Below are 15,533 nucleotides of genomic sequence, written 5' to 3'. Positions count from 1 at the left end.
TGCATATTTGTGTAAAGCATTTTTTGTAATGTTTTGTATGAATTTGTACACCATGCTTTTGACAAACTAATTCATATTATTTAACAGTTAAACTTAAAACAAATTCTTATTTTACTAATCTATTTGTTTCATACCCAACAGAAATCAGATATAATCCTTCTTCTTTTTTTGTTGTTGTTGATAAAACATCACTCGTTAAACATTTTACTAAGCAAGAAATAGAATACTCAAAGTGATTTCATGAAAATTTTACTTTTTTTGAAATGTAACAAAGTGATTTCTGATACAGACTATACTTTGTTTTGCGAGCGGCGCACAACTTTTGGGTACATGCTATGGCATTGCGATTCCTGGCTGTAGATGTTATAGTCTGTTTCTGCATGATGTATGCATTTGTATGGAAACAAAACCTTGATTGAGTTTATTTTCTTATCATGAGTCCAACGAATTCTCATTGAGCAAAAAAAAGAGTACGTGTACAAATTCAATGTTCCCTTTGTTCCAGGATGTGTGCACCACAAATGGCATCCCATTGAAGAACCATCGTAATGAAGAGACAAAGTGATGTAGTTACCTTTACCTATGTGCTCTTTAATATAGTCAGACATCGATCAATGTATTCTTATATTGTCTTTTTTGTCTCTTTTTACAAAACAGTTACGATTAATCTTAAGGTTTTAAAAAGGTGATCTTAGCATAGTGTTAGTTAACCCTTGTCATGATACATTTCTATAACTCGAGATAATGTTAGAATATTCTGAATTTAGCATGATTAGCTTTTTAAAACCTTAAAATTAATTGTTTGGTGTATTGTGTCCTCTGTCAGTGGTCAGGAAGATAACCCGATGATCAATTCAACGCAAGCTTCACCAAGTACATATTCGATGGGGAGTCACATGATCACTTTCTTTACAACGCTCAATGGGCATAGTAATATTTCCATATTTAGTTAGTGTACTATGTACACAGTTGTCGACGCATCTAACAGTAGATCACATTGCTTATATGGTAACAAGTGAGGTTTATTTTACAACACTCCGGATGAATTGGTATATGTTATACACATAACACCTTGTTTTGTCAGTGTAGCTGTTTTGTGAAGTACTGACTAGAGAGCCTCCTGAAATTGAGGTCACCACATGCCATTTCTCGTGAGCCTGCTTATGAATGGAGGGTGGTGGTTTACCACAGCTCCACTCCGTTGTAGAAAGTTCACATATGGTATGAGTTACTATACACATGTCATGTGATACACGTGAATGGAGAGACAAAATTTACGTACTGCGTTTTGAATTTTATCCAATAAATAATGGTCGGTAATTCAAATACAATTGAAACACCCCTCCCGTTTTTTTTGTCAATGAAAACCCAACCTGCTGTCCCGACACTGTTAGATGCCAACACCCAACTGTCTGACTGACATTGAATAACGCAAATATTTTAAACGAATAATTTGTCTAGTCATACGGTTCTAAACTAAACACGCTCCGTTGGGTGTGTTCATTCTTATATTTTTCACTTATAAGAAACTGGTGTAATTTTTTCATATACTATTCAATAAAGGCACGATGAATACTAAGAATATCAGGATCTAATTTTGTAAAAGAACAATACTAATTATATGAAAAAACACCAATTCGCCTGTGTGAAATTTATAACCATATCCTTTAACTCTGCAAAGTACGAATTTGCAAAATCATTGTGTAATATTTCATGATAGTTTTAACTTTAAACTGACCATGTAACCATTGTTTGCTAGATACATTATTATAATACCGCGATAGCTAGCTAACGGAATGGTCGTTCCCTGATAACTTGGAAGTCAATTTGATAATTATTGGAAATTAATTGAGAGCATGGGGTGTTAGCTGGAAACCTCACCTCTGTGTGTTGTAACAAATTCAAGTGGGAAACATGATATTCGGTGGGAGAATACAGTGTTTTGCACGAGAAATTATAGTCGGAGAGAGGATGTCTTCCAAAGTATGTGTCTATTATGCCTGATTCAGAGTATTTGTAATTACAGGAGAAACCAATGAACGACTATTTCACGAGTTGAAATTCGAGCATTTACACTTCAAACACTGCCCGAATGCATCTGACCCTTGACCTACTTACAGTATGAGTGTATATTCGTGTTAATTTGCCGTTATAAGAATAATTTTCATTAATTGTATTTATGTCTAATATCTTCCAAAGAGTATGTAGAAGTCAGGAGATCATCTCAGCAACATGTACATGATTTTCATATGCATCTTTCCCTAGTTTAGTTACCGAATAGCACCTGATTAACATCCGTACATACTGTTTGAGATTTAATAAATACATCCATTTCGATTTTGAACGAAAAGACTAATGCGAGTTCGTCTGCGAGTCGGAAAATTTAAAAAATCCATGCTAAGTGTTATACATTGTATTTTACCAAATCAAAATTTCTTAAGTTTATTGATACTGTCAACGCGCATGTTGACGGGGAATTAGCTCTTGGGGGAATAAAGGACAAAATCGACATCACTGTCCCGGAACGCTTTATGCACAACATGTAAACAATAAACAACAATTGCACAATGAGCGGAATACCTGCTCTGACAACACAAACAGCAATGAGCAGACTTTCCAGCTCAGGCGTACAAGAGGTGAGCGGAGCTCCAGCTCACCTCAGGGCGTTTCCTACCAGCAGCATATCCTGCTCGAGGTCGTCCCTATGCCAACACTCGGAATACCAAGCCTGACTAACACCCTAGTAACTGTGTAATGGTAGCACATATATAGTAATGAACAACAATGGACAGACAAAGAGACAACGACGTTGCTTTGGACATATGGGCGTGATTAACAAACACAGTTCATGGGATGATCAATTAGGGCAATAAATGCCATACTATAAAAAGCAGTAGTTAAAGGGAAGTGAATTGGTAGTCCAGGCTGACTGACAGTCAAAATACAATGAAATGTTGGTGAGGATTAACAACGGGGATTAGCGCCTAAAACGTAATGACAATTAAGTTATGGAGACATGGCTACAGGGTAAATTGCCCTTGAAGTCAAATGTACTGCAGACAATGGTAGTCATAAATCAGTCGCTATGACAACTTCCCTCCGTTCCGTGAAGCTTGGACCCCAAGCTTTGACAAGTCCAAATTGATATGTGTGAACTTTTTCACCAACGGAAACAATAGTGCAAAATGTGAACAAAATCAGTTAGATGAATTCATGATATCGTTGAAATTCTTGTGCAACAAATATACCTATGCAATGACGGTATGAAAGTGGTCATCTAGCCAATTTGATTAAGTGCCAGTTTGAAAGTGATCTTTGTAATGTGCAAATTCACTACGAGTTAATTACCGCTTTGGATTCAATAAATATATTATTGAGGTTCTTTGAATTCAGGAGTCTGGTTTGGCGGTGCGACTCAGTACTGAATAATGATAATGAGTAATGTCATAAAAAGTACAAATTAAACATCTCAGCAAATATTTCACATAAAGAAATTTGAAACCAGGAGTCTAACTTTACCGCGCGACTCAAACGTTACTTGTGGGTACGTTTGCCCTTTTAAGTACAATGGGTGCTCTTCCCGTGTCTTTAACGGAGCTTGCCCATATGTTATGGGTGCTATGCCCAAGGAAAATAATAATCCTTAATTCCGACATCAAAATTCTGAAATGCTGAATACCGCTGTGCTGTTAATTACTTAATACTGACATACAATATACATGTGTGTGGGTGGATATCCCAAGAAAATCCCTAATCTGAATTCAAAGTCCAAGACAATACTTTCAATTTTGTACCAAACTGTGCACATTAAAAACTTGTAACGAATGACAAATTTGGTCGTTTAGATTTTTTAAATTACGAGTCTAACTTTCAGGTGTGACTCGATAACCCTACAGCTTAGGTTTGTCTGGGCCCTAGCTGTATCTATATGTCTGGCGTGGCCTAGAGACATTTCCAAGATTCCCTACACAATAACTTCAAAGATCTAGCGTGACTAAACATAGCGCCTAAAACGTAATGACAATTAAGTTATGGAGACATGGCTACAGGGTAAATTGCCCTTGAAGTCAAATGTACTGCAGACAATGGTAGTCATAAATCAGTCGCTATGACAATACCAATTATTGTTTATTTTTTTGTATTATTTCACCATGTCACATCACAGCGTTCATTACCTTTAACTCAAAACCTCTTGCAGCGAATATCACAAGGTTTATTGACTGTTTTGTATCAGGTTGGGTATATGTTAAAAAACAAACAAAATGACAATACACTCACATCAAGAATATTTATTCGTTGCGTGTATACAAACGTGATTAAACAATAATATTTAACGCTAAACAGTTTTACAATTTTCTAAAGTCTCCGGGCACGCAAGATTCTCATTTAAATATAGATGCAAAAGTTTAACCCCTTGAGTACCAAGCTGGACATTTGTTCGTTTTAACAATCAAATTTCAGCCTAAATAGGCTATGGGAAACCTATCCTGTGACAATTTGTTGAAAAGAGCTCCTTTTTTTGTAAGTGCTGACGTCAGAGCACCTCCAATGAAGTGGGATAGATCTATGATGTGAATCTGTATGGAGGGGCGGTCGGATAGCCGAGTGGTTAAAGCGTTCGCTCGTCACGCCGAAGACCCGGGTTCGATTCCCGACATGGGTACAATGTGTGAAGCCCATTTCAGGTGTCCCCCGCCTTGATATTGATGGACTATTGCTAAAAGTCGCTATAAACCTCACTCACTCACTCACTCACTCACTCACTCAGTCACTCACTCACTCACTCACTCACTCACTCACTGTAGGTTCACGGTTCTCGTTGAATTAAAGTGTTAACAGTGTGGTTTTACGACAAACAAGTTCGTGTTAGTAACTGTATGATACTAAAAACACACACAAACAAACTGTCGTGTGATCGGCTTAGATAATTGCTTTCCAGAGGCACATTGACCATATGTATGACATCATAGAAATATGAATTAAAACAACAACAAAATATAAACTGTAATGAGGCTTTTATTAACAGCATAGGGTGTTGTCTTTACAAGTGTAGAGTTCGAGTGATTTCAACGATTTACAAAATCATTAAAAACCTTGCGGTTTAATGATTTTAGAAAAGTTTTAAGTGTTTAATCTCGACATGAAATACACCACTCGGATGCACCTGATGGAGACGACCATCTTTGTGACATTTATAGATATTTTCGTCCCGGAGGTCCCAACTTGACCGGTCTCCTGATGTATACGACCAGGCGTTTCTTTGACGCCAGGGAGCTGTCATTTAGAGAAATCATTTTTGACGTAATGACAGGTCCTGTTTTTAATACATGGATAAGTCCAAATCTTCTTCCTTTACCTCGACTTGGTGACCGATTCTTCCGTGTCATTGCTGTGGGTAACACAACATCTTAACTGAAGGGTTGTAACACGAGAACAAGGTTTTTATTCTTGCTCGCTCTGCTCGTCATCGCCATCATCGGCGGCTGAGATAGATTCAGTGTCACTATTTGCTTCGGGTATGTCTATATCAGATCCATATCGCTCAGGCTGTCTAGGATGGGTTGAAATAGAGGCGCCTGTCTAAAAATTGGGCGAACTCTATGATACTTTTGAGGCAGTCGTTCAATTCACTTTCCCACATCTGTTTCATTTTTCTGTCAATCCATTCTTCTGTTCGACCCTGTTGTCTGTACTTTTTCCTCTTGAGTTTCATCGCGTCGTGCTTGATGTTGTACACACGATTCCAGATGCGTTGTAAACCTACATTTTGCCGCTCTTCCGCATCCACGTCGGTGTTTGGCGGCTTCCAGCGACGACGTTTGACAGGGAGACCTCCACCTTTCTGTTCAGGAAGTCGTTCCTCATCATCGTCACCGTTGTCGTCACTCTCGTAACTGAGACGTTTTCTTTTGCATTTCAAGTCGTCGTTTGCTGGACACCACGATCTGATATGTCGCTGTACATCGTGTATATTGTCTAACAATACGCCGCAGTCAGTACACGCAGTGGCCATGGTAAAAGGTCCTGTGTCGTCACTCGAGATGGATGCTGTTTCAACGTTGTCGTCGTCAGAGCTAAGAGACCTTTCTTTGGAAGTTGAAGTGTGATCAGCACGAATGTCAGGAGCTGTCTGAACGTCTAATGCTAGAGAGACATCTTTTACCCGTTGTTGTTGTTGTTGTTGTTGTTGTTGTTGTGAAGCACAGGTTGATTGTTGTTGGTTGTCAAGACGTTGACATGTAATCTATTCTTCTCACTTGTACCGGGTTTGAGATCCACTGTAAGGTGTCCATAAGGGGTTTCAACAGCCCTTTCATAAAGAGTCATAAATTTACCAATGTCTTCAGGAAATATTCTTCTGGCGAATAACTTCACCTGCTGTCTGTCCACTGGCGCATTGAAAAGTGTGACATAATGAGAATTTAGAGCAATGTCCCTAGATTCCTTACCTCTCGGGAAGAGGTTTTGCAATAGCAAAAAGATAATGACATTTTTGTGGTGGGAGGTTTGGGTAAACAGACGGGAAATCCGATTGTAATTCTTTGCTTCAGACAAAAAGTCATCCAACACCATCATGTTCTGATTACGGGCATTGAAGAAGTTTTCATCTTTGAGATTGTAAGGTATTCCTTTAACAAACCGTACTTGAGGTAAAGTTTGAAGAATGCTATCGTAAAGAGGTTGCCACACAGTATAACACCAGACAATACAGTCGGGCAGGTGTTGAACGAATCCATGACGTAATAGGTTGAAGACAAACACCGACTTTCCGCATCCACTGGGTCCAACAACGATGCTATTGGAGGGTATAAGGAACTTGAATCGTCCGTGTCGCTGGTGCTCCCGAGATGAAAGCAAACGTGGAGATATTTCCTGATGAGGAGGAGGAGGGTGTTTATCGGGAGGAAGAGGAGTGAGATGTTTATCCAGAGGAGGAAGAAGAGAAGGCGAGTCTTGAGTTGAGCTATGCATCTGCTTCTGATGTCTCTTTAGATTATCTTTTCGCGTAAAACTCTTGCCACAGTGTGGACAGGTGGTAACCTCCATAGTGATCAAATACAAGTGCGAGATGAGAGGGTCTGAACCATTCTTTAATACCCTTCACAATTGCGATGCTTAAAGACAGCTTGGATTCGTTTCACAGCAGCTTTGATTTTCGAGACAGGTTTTCTGAGGAGGAGGAGGAGGAGGAGGAGGAGGAGGAGGGTGTTTATCCAGAGGAGGAGGAGGGTGTTTATCCAGAGGGGGAGGAGGAGAGAGTTTATCCAGAGGAGGAGGAGGAGGAGGAGGAGGGTGTTTATCCAGAGGAGGAGGAGGTGGGTGTTTATCCAGAGGAGGAGGAGGGTGTTTATCCAGAGGGGGAGGAGGAGAGAGTTTATCCAGAGGAGGAGGAGGAGGAGGAGGTGGGTGTTTATCCAGAGGAGGAGGAGGGTGTTTATCCAGAGGGGGAGGAGGGTGTTTATCCAGAGGAGGAGGAGGAGGGTGTTTATCCAGAGGAGGAGGAGGGTGTTTATCCAGAGGGGGAGGAGGAGAGAGTTTATCCAGAGGAGGAGGAGGAGGAAGAGGAGGAAGTTTATCCAGAGGAGGAGGGGGTGGGTGTTTATCCAGAGGAGGAGGAGGGTGTTTATCCACAGGAGGAGGAGGGTGTTTATCCACAGGAGGAGGAGGGTGTTTGTCCACAGGAGGAGGAGGAGTAAGGTGTTTATCCAGAGGAGGAAGAAGAGAAGGTGAGTCTTGAGTTGACCTGTGCACCTGCTTCTCATGTCTCTATAGATTATCTTTTCACGTAAATCTCTTGCCAGTCTGGACAGGTGGTAACCTCCATAGTGATCAAATACAATAAGTGCGCGATGAGAGGGTCTGAAGCATTCTTTTATACCCTTCGGCCATGCGACGCTTCAGGGCAGGTCGGATTCGTTTCAGAACAGCCTTTACTTTCGACACGGGTTGTATTTTCAGTATAGTCATTTTCCCCTTCTTGGTTGTCATCTTTTTCTATTTAAATGCAACCAGTCTCTTCGGCGACCCCTTTGATGCCATTGATTTTCTCCGACATGTTTTTCTCGACTTGGTCTTGCCACGCTTTGTAAAAATGACTGTGGGTCCAAATATATCCTCTGAAACTCTCTTCATGTTCAAAACGGACGTCTTATCTGTCAGCAAGGTTAGAGTGAAAATGTCAGTCACTCAACACTACCGTTGAGTTTTATAACACATATTGAAATAGATCACACACTTATTCCTGGGCTGATAATCTCAGCAGACGCAGCCTCCCGAATGAGCATGGAGAAAAGGTGCTAAAAGGCGCCAAAATTCAGTCGCAATAACGTTCCATTTTGCGCGCGATGTTCACTACTATCCATTGTTCTTTGTTAATAAATGGTCTAGTAATTAGTTGCATGATTACATCTAGTCAGTTGACTCTGTATTCATCTAATTTAACCTTATACGTGTGTGAGTGTGAGTGTGTGTGTGTATGTGTGTGTGTGTGTGTGTGGTCAATTAAAGCAATACATTTGTGAAACAGTGCGTGGAACAATGAAACAGACTATAAGGGGGTCTTTCTACCAAGCGCAGTGTTTTTTCAGGTCATCTAAGATGGAATGTCGCTTCGAAATTATGGTATAGTCTGTATTAGAAAACTGTTTCACTTTAAAGAAATTCAATTGGATGTTGAGTTACGAAAAGTGGGTTTAAATTTATAAGTTAGTTATTGAATTTGTTTCAAGTAATTAAAGAAATTTAGAATACACACACAAAAAAAACCCTCAAAAGTCTTGAAATTTGAAAAGTGTAAAACGTTTCTCAACCATTCCGTTCCAAGCGAGTAGAGGCCTAACACAGGCGTTGTAAACAATTTTCCATATAAGAACTTTCATTACTACATTGTTAAATTTTGTTGTTGACAAGGTTAATGTTTGACATATCAGTCCTCGTGTTACAAATATGTAATTAAAATTAGAAAAAGACACAAACTCACAAAAAAACCTTTCATTTTGAACAATAACCTCACTGTTTTTTCAAAGTTGAGTTAATAGTACGAGACTTCCCTATACATGTATGTGAGATTGGGGGCGTTAACTCATTCGCCTTTCAGTTGTGTAAACAAATCCATACACTTCTTCCCGGGTTGATAATCTCAGCAGACGCAGCCCCGAATGCGCATGGAGAAAAGGTTAAAAAAGGCGCCAAAATGCAGTCGCAATAACATTCCATTTCGCGCGCGATGTCAAGTTTCCATATAAGGATATTCATTACCATCCATTGTTCTTTGTTAAGGAATGCTCGAGTAATTAGTTGCATGATTACATCTGGTCAGTTGACTCTGTATTCATCCAATTTACCTGATACATCACTTATACATTTACATATTAATGAGTTATCTTTCCTATTAATGAGGGATTGGTGACCTTAGTTTCCATATAAGGATATTCATTACTATCCATTGTTCTTTGTTAAGGAATGCTCGAGTAATTAGTTGCATGATTGCATTTGGTCAGTTGACCCTGTACTCATCTAATTAACCTGATACATCACTTATACATTTACATATCAATGAGTTATCTTGCCTATTAATGAGGCATTGACGTTGACAACACCCCTCTCCCACCACACGTTTCAAATACGCTCTCGTTGATCCTTTTCCTTTCAAAACAATCTCGTGTTTACACAAGTGTTTTTCCGGAAACGCTGTGTTGATACAACTGTTATACGAGGTTATTGGTCAAGGTTATACGAGGTCATTGATCGCATGACAACACTCCCCACCCCTCCACCCCCCAAGGTCAAGGTTATGTGACGTCATCAGTCACGTGAGGTTACTAGGTGCACTTGTGACGTCATCAAATGAGGATGTGAGGATGGAAACTTATCACTTATCTACTACTCACACGCGCGCACACACACACGGACACACACAGAAACACAGACACACGGACACACACACAGACACGCACACACACGGACACACGCGCGCACACACACACACATATACATAAACGCTTGCAACACCGAATTTACTGTCAGGTGAGCGTTGCATAAAACCACGGTGCAATATGTAGGAGCGCACTTCCTAACACTTGTGGTGCCTGGCCGTCAGAGTATGGTTGTTTATGCATGTCCTCTGGGCATCTATGAAGTAAAACGCTTGTAAAATAAAATGCTAGTTTCATCCGTGAACGTCTCCCTGGAGAAGTGAAAATAAGACATACCCAGTATGTGCTTCTTATTGCTATAAGGTCACGATTTCTGTGGGATATCCTTTAGGTTAACACTACCTACGACTTGGCCACCCGTGCCCCCCGATCATTTGGGAAGGGATGTGGGATGAACCAACCAACCTAGATTGTAAACCGACTTTATATATCTTAAGAACACCGATCGCGAAGATTAAACATTAATCGTTTTCTTTTAGCATCCCAAGTGGAACATTCATTCATGGACTGAATGATTTTCAAACAGCATGTGATCCCGCTTTACATAATCGACAAGGTGTTCACTCCATTAGACGCTATATATTTCATACGTTGTATTCGTAGTAAATGGGAAACCACTCTCATTCTATATAAATTAACTGCTCGTGACAGGCAAAGGTCACGGTCATTGCGATAGCATGGAAAAACCCTGCTGGTGTTTCAACCGAAATATACGAGACAGGTATGTTGTTTTGGGAGCCAACGACTGTAACGCGTAACATTTTGTATGGAATGATTGTTAACTTTCATCGGTGGTGTTTGCTACAATCTGCTGTTCAAGTTTTGTAAATTCAAGTTGAAAACACTCGTTTTTGTGGTCAGGAATGATACAACAGGCCCATATTGTAGAATCGCTTCTTCAACATGCCATCTTTTGGCCACCATATTAACTTCGGTAAACTCCTGAGACATGTCCGACCCTGACTTAATTTCTGTCGAAAATTAGGATAAGATAAGCTAAGACAGCTTCGTGAAAAGACCACCTGGGATATCGCGCAAAACAACATTCATTCACAACTGCATGTTGTTCGTTGTTTCTGTTGTTTCCTTGTTTCTTTTGTTTACTAGTTTTATTGTTTAGTTGTTTCTGTTGGATTGTTTCGTTGCTTCTGTTGTTTCGTTGTTTCTGTTGCATTGTTCCGTTGTTTCTGTTGTATTGTTTCATTGTTTCTGTAGTTGCATTGTTTCTATTGCTGCATTGTTTCGGTGTTGCTGTTGTTTCCTTGTTTCTTTTGTTTACTTGTTTTATTGTTTAGTTGTTTCTGTTGGATTGTTCCGTTGTTTCTGTTGTATTGTTTCATTGTTTCTGTAGTTGCATTGTTTCTATTGCTGCATTGTTTCGGTGTTGCTGTTGTTTCATTGTTTCTTTTGTTTACTTGTTTTATTGTTTCGTTTTTTTCTGTTGCATTGTTTTGTTGTTTCTGTTGCATTGTTCCGTTGTTTCTGTTGTATTGTTTCATTGTTTCTGTAGTTGCATTGTTTCTATTGCTGCATTGTTTCGGTGTTGCTGTTGTTTCCTTGTTTCTTTTGTTTACTTGTTTTATTGTTTAGTTGTTTCTGTTGGATTGTTTCGTTACTTCTGTTGTTTCGTTGTTTCTGTTGCATTGTTCCGTTGTTTCTGTTGTATTGTTTCATTGTTTCTGTAGTTGCATTGTTTTTATTGCTGCATTGTTTCGGCGTTGCTGTTGTTTCATTGTTTCTTTTGTTTACTTGTTTTATTGTTTCGTTTTTTTTCTGTTGCATTGTTTTGTTGTTTCTGTTACATTGTTTCGTTGCTTCGTTGTTTCTGTTGCATTGTTTCTTTGTTTCTGTTGTACCGTTTCATTGTTTCTGTTGTTGCATTGTTCCGTTGTTTCTGTTGTTTTGTTTCAGTTGTTTCTGTTGTTTTGTTTCAGTTGTTTCTGCAAGGCTGTCAACAACCACAACTACGGACAAGTCTTTAAAGACTTTGGCTCCATCCAACACTGCCACCATCCAACGTCTTGTCCACTGTCCGTGCAGAGCCCGGGAACTCATCACATGTGGTACGGAGTGTGACCGGAAGGTCAAGGAGTGGGCGTGTGACCACGGGTGTGGTGGACTTCCGGGCGGTACAAAGGTCCGGGCATCCTACAAAGCCAGCGTGTGTAACACCGGCACTGCATCAGACGTCTACGTATGTGGCCAACAAAACAACTGTCATCGTGGCTGACTGAACGCGATGATAATGCGTCTGTTATCGCAAAACACGGCTGATGACGTCTAAAGACTAAGAAATAAAATCCTAACCTGTAAATGTATCCCTTTTCCATTTTTTAAACAGAATGCATTTTAGAAGGGTTGAGATGAAATCACATCGGACAATGGTAATGTCGAGGAAACTATCTTTATTTAACGGGACGTCGGTTCACGTGTGATATTTCAAAAGGGGAATTCGGTGGTGTCGAACCTACTGATCACTCCAACCATCCACATCCTCATCTGCCTCTCAAATCTAAAACACAAGACCGCCTCCGTGGTCTAGTGGTAGAGCGTCCCCGGCCGCGTAATACCAAAAGACGTTAAAAGATGGTGCTTTTTGTTACCCTGTCTGGCCCTCGGCATTAAGGGGCTTAAACAATGACTGAAGGGCTCGGAGTCAGTGTACTGTGTCTGAGTGGGATATTCATTTTAAACCTACGAGCACGGGCATGGTTTCTCAGGGTGCTAGCACTATAAATCGGCATCAGTCCGGATTAGTACAAGTAGCCACACAAACACACACACACACACACGCACAAGACAAGCAAAGAACTAAACACGATTACTCTTATCCCCGAAGTACTGGAAATGTGCCTCAACTCGCCAACCACACAAACCCATGCTTGCCATAAAAGCGACTGTGCTTCTCGTAAGAGGTGACTTTGAGATCGAATCCATATGGACAGTCTGGATCCCATGTTGTGATGCGGCAATGTAAAAATCACATTCCACAAGCGAACACCTGGTATCATCACTGTTTGACGGTGATTCATAAACACATACTCATGATATAGTCGGTGGAGTACAATCGGCTCTGCTTTCAACGGAGATTTCGTATAGATGGAAAGGGCTTTGTCGCGTTTGTTTACCGATAAGGTTTCACACATGCAACCAAAGTCTTTATCATGTAGTTCAAAGCCGTATTGTTCATACGTTAACATTGGTTGTGTTGCTGCACACAGTGAAGGAATAATTGTATCTCTAAGATTACCATACTTGGAAACCAATAGTGTTAATGCAATCATTTCAAAATGTGTAAGACCCGTGAAGATCTGGTGTAGAATAGGTCTCCAGACCGGCGAGTGCGGCGTAAAACAACAAACAAACAAATAAACAAACAAACAAAAAACCATTATAACTCCCAGCCACAATCAGCATGTAAAGTTACTCTCTAACAAGGTTATAACATTATAACGTCCAGACACGGTCAACATGTAAATAAAACCCTTTCCGTATTCATAAGCAGAGTCGATTGTATGATTCCGACTATTTCATGATGATGTGATTGTGAACTATTATGTAATAGCGACGATGCCAGGTGTTCGCGAAAAGATGAGGACATCCTTCCCCATCCGTGGCACCAATCACAAACACATGCAAAGACAAATCAATTGTTCACCTGAAGAAAATACGGGAACATGTAAAATATGGAAATGCACCGGACATAAGATTGATCCTTGATCAGTCAAATTTAGAAATGTCCTCCACATGTCTACCATTAAACTTTTTGAAAGCTTTACTGAGTCCTTAAATGTTGTAACCATGATCAGACATTATCTGAGCAAGTCGTTTGACTCTCTTTGTAATTTGATAAAAAGAGCATGCTCCATAATACTGCAGACTTGCACGCTTCTTTCGCCGTGTCAAAGTTATTCTTGGGACAAGGCCGATGGCTGATTTTCTTCTTCAACAATCCCATTGATGTCATTCTTGCACGGTTCGTTTTGAGATACGCGGTGAACAGCTGCCTATATCTTGTTAGTATGATCAACACTGAATGTGTCTCAAAAACTCCCTGTATGTCGAGTGTCCAACCTGTGCCAAGTGTCTGTGTCACCCATGATGGCATCCACATGACGCGTCATCTGCAAGTTTACACTGACTTCCTCGCCAGTGACTGAGAGTTGGATAAACAAGGAATTGTGGACGCTCGAGAGACGGACAATTGTGATCCTCGCACCCAGCAAAACCAGTGATGCTGCAGAATAAATCAGCCGTACGTAAACAAAGGAACAATGGAAACTACACCCCTCAGTTGATTTGCTCATGTTTGTTTAATTTGAAGATGTCTTAACTTAGCGATATTAGTGAGTTGGGTTTAACGCCGCTTTTAACATTATTACAGTCATATCCCGGCGTATCAGCTTTATGTGGGAGGAAAGCCCGAAGTGATGAAAGTCTCAGACGTTTACCACTTCGGTGAAACCCAAGAGCACAGGTATGGTGCTGACACACCTACAAACAAGTTAGCGATATTAAATCCAAGATATGAACCGCACTGACGCATAGTCAGCACTCAAAGAATACTTCTACATGGTTTGTTTTATTCTTTAAATTATAATTTGATTTATATATTTTGATAATTATCCTTTCTTAGACATCTTATCTTTGTGCTTCTTTCGGCACAAATTTACAACATTTCAACCAAGGTAAGGGTCACGTGGTTTTACCCCAGCCTTCATTGAACCAACATATTTTACACAAAACTACCCAGTCACAGATTGCTTCTTTTCAAACTGTTGTAGGAATGGGTAATGGTTCAATAGATATAATCAAATTTACAAACCGTTCTTCCAAGTTTCAATTACATAAAAAACAAACTCGGTATACTTTCTTTTCCCCCTCAGTATACCATTAAGTCCACAGTGCTTTCATCCTCGCGTGTCGGTTTCCCCACCTCTCTTTCAGAGCCCACTCTTACATTGACTATCAACAAAGCGTTATTTTTACAAATATTCAAATTAAATATTTAAAGTTTTATACCATGATTCGTGCCCCTATTTACTCTTGTTAGAGGTATATCATTTTTCAATTGTTTTATATCTTTAGAATATTCGCACAAGTCCTGGGGCATGACGTCAGCACCATGTATGTCATCAGCGGCGTCATCCACAGCATCAAATACTACACCAGTTCCTGCTTTAAACTATTTGATATTTCACTTTCAATTAAATCAATTGTTTCTTCTCTAAAACAGGGAGCGTTTTAAGGTGGATAGGAAAATATAATCTAAGCCACAAAGACAAAAACGGTACACCCATTTTAGCAAATCATGAAACAGCATAATAGAGTAACAATAGCAATATCATGATAATATTATTATATAGGCACACGCATGAACCACTCGTGTAATGTGCCGCTACTCTCCGTCGAGAGTTAAGTCCCTTGGCCGTGCCAGGCGCCTATGATCTAGGGTCGAACACAGATTCCACCTGATTATTGTTTGCCAGCAGCAAACCCGTTCCACCAAAGGGAAGGGCAATAAGCGATGATATGAATTATTATTTCATGTCGGATCATAACGCGTTTAGGTATCAGTAAACGGAAATTATACATTGT

Source organism: Haliotis cracherodii, unplaced genomic scaffold (genome assembly GCF_022045235.1).
Source record: "Haliotis cracherodii isolate W230 unplaced genomic scaffold, xgHalCrac1.p SCAF_8, whole genome shotgun sequence".
Lineage (NCBI taxonomy): Eukaryota > Metazoa > Mollusca > Gastropoda > Lepetellida > Haliotidae > Haliotis > Haliotis cracherodii.
The sequence above is the reverse complement of the archived record's forward strand: the minus strand, read 5'-3'. Positions refer to the sequence as shown.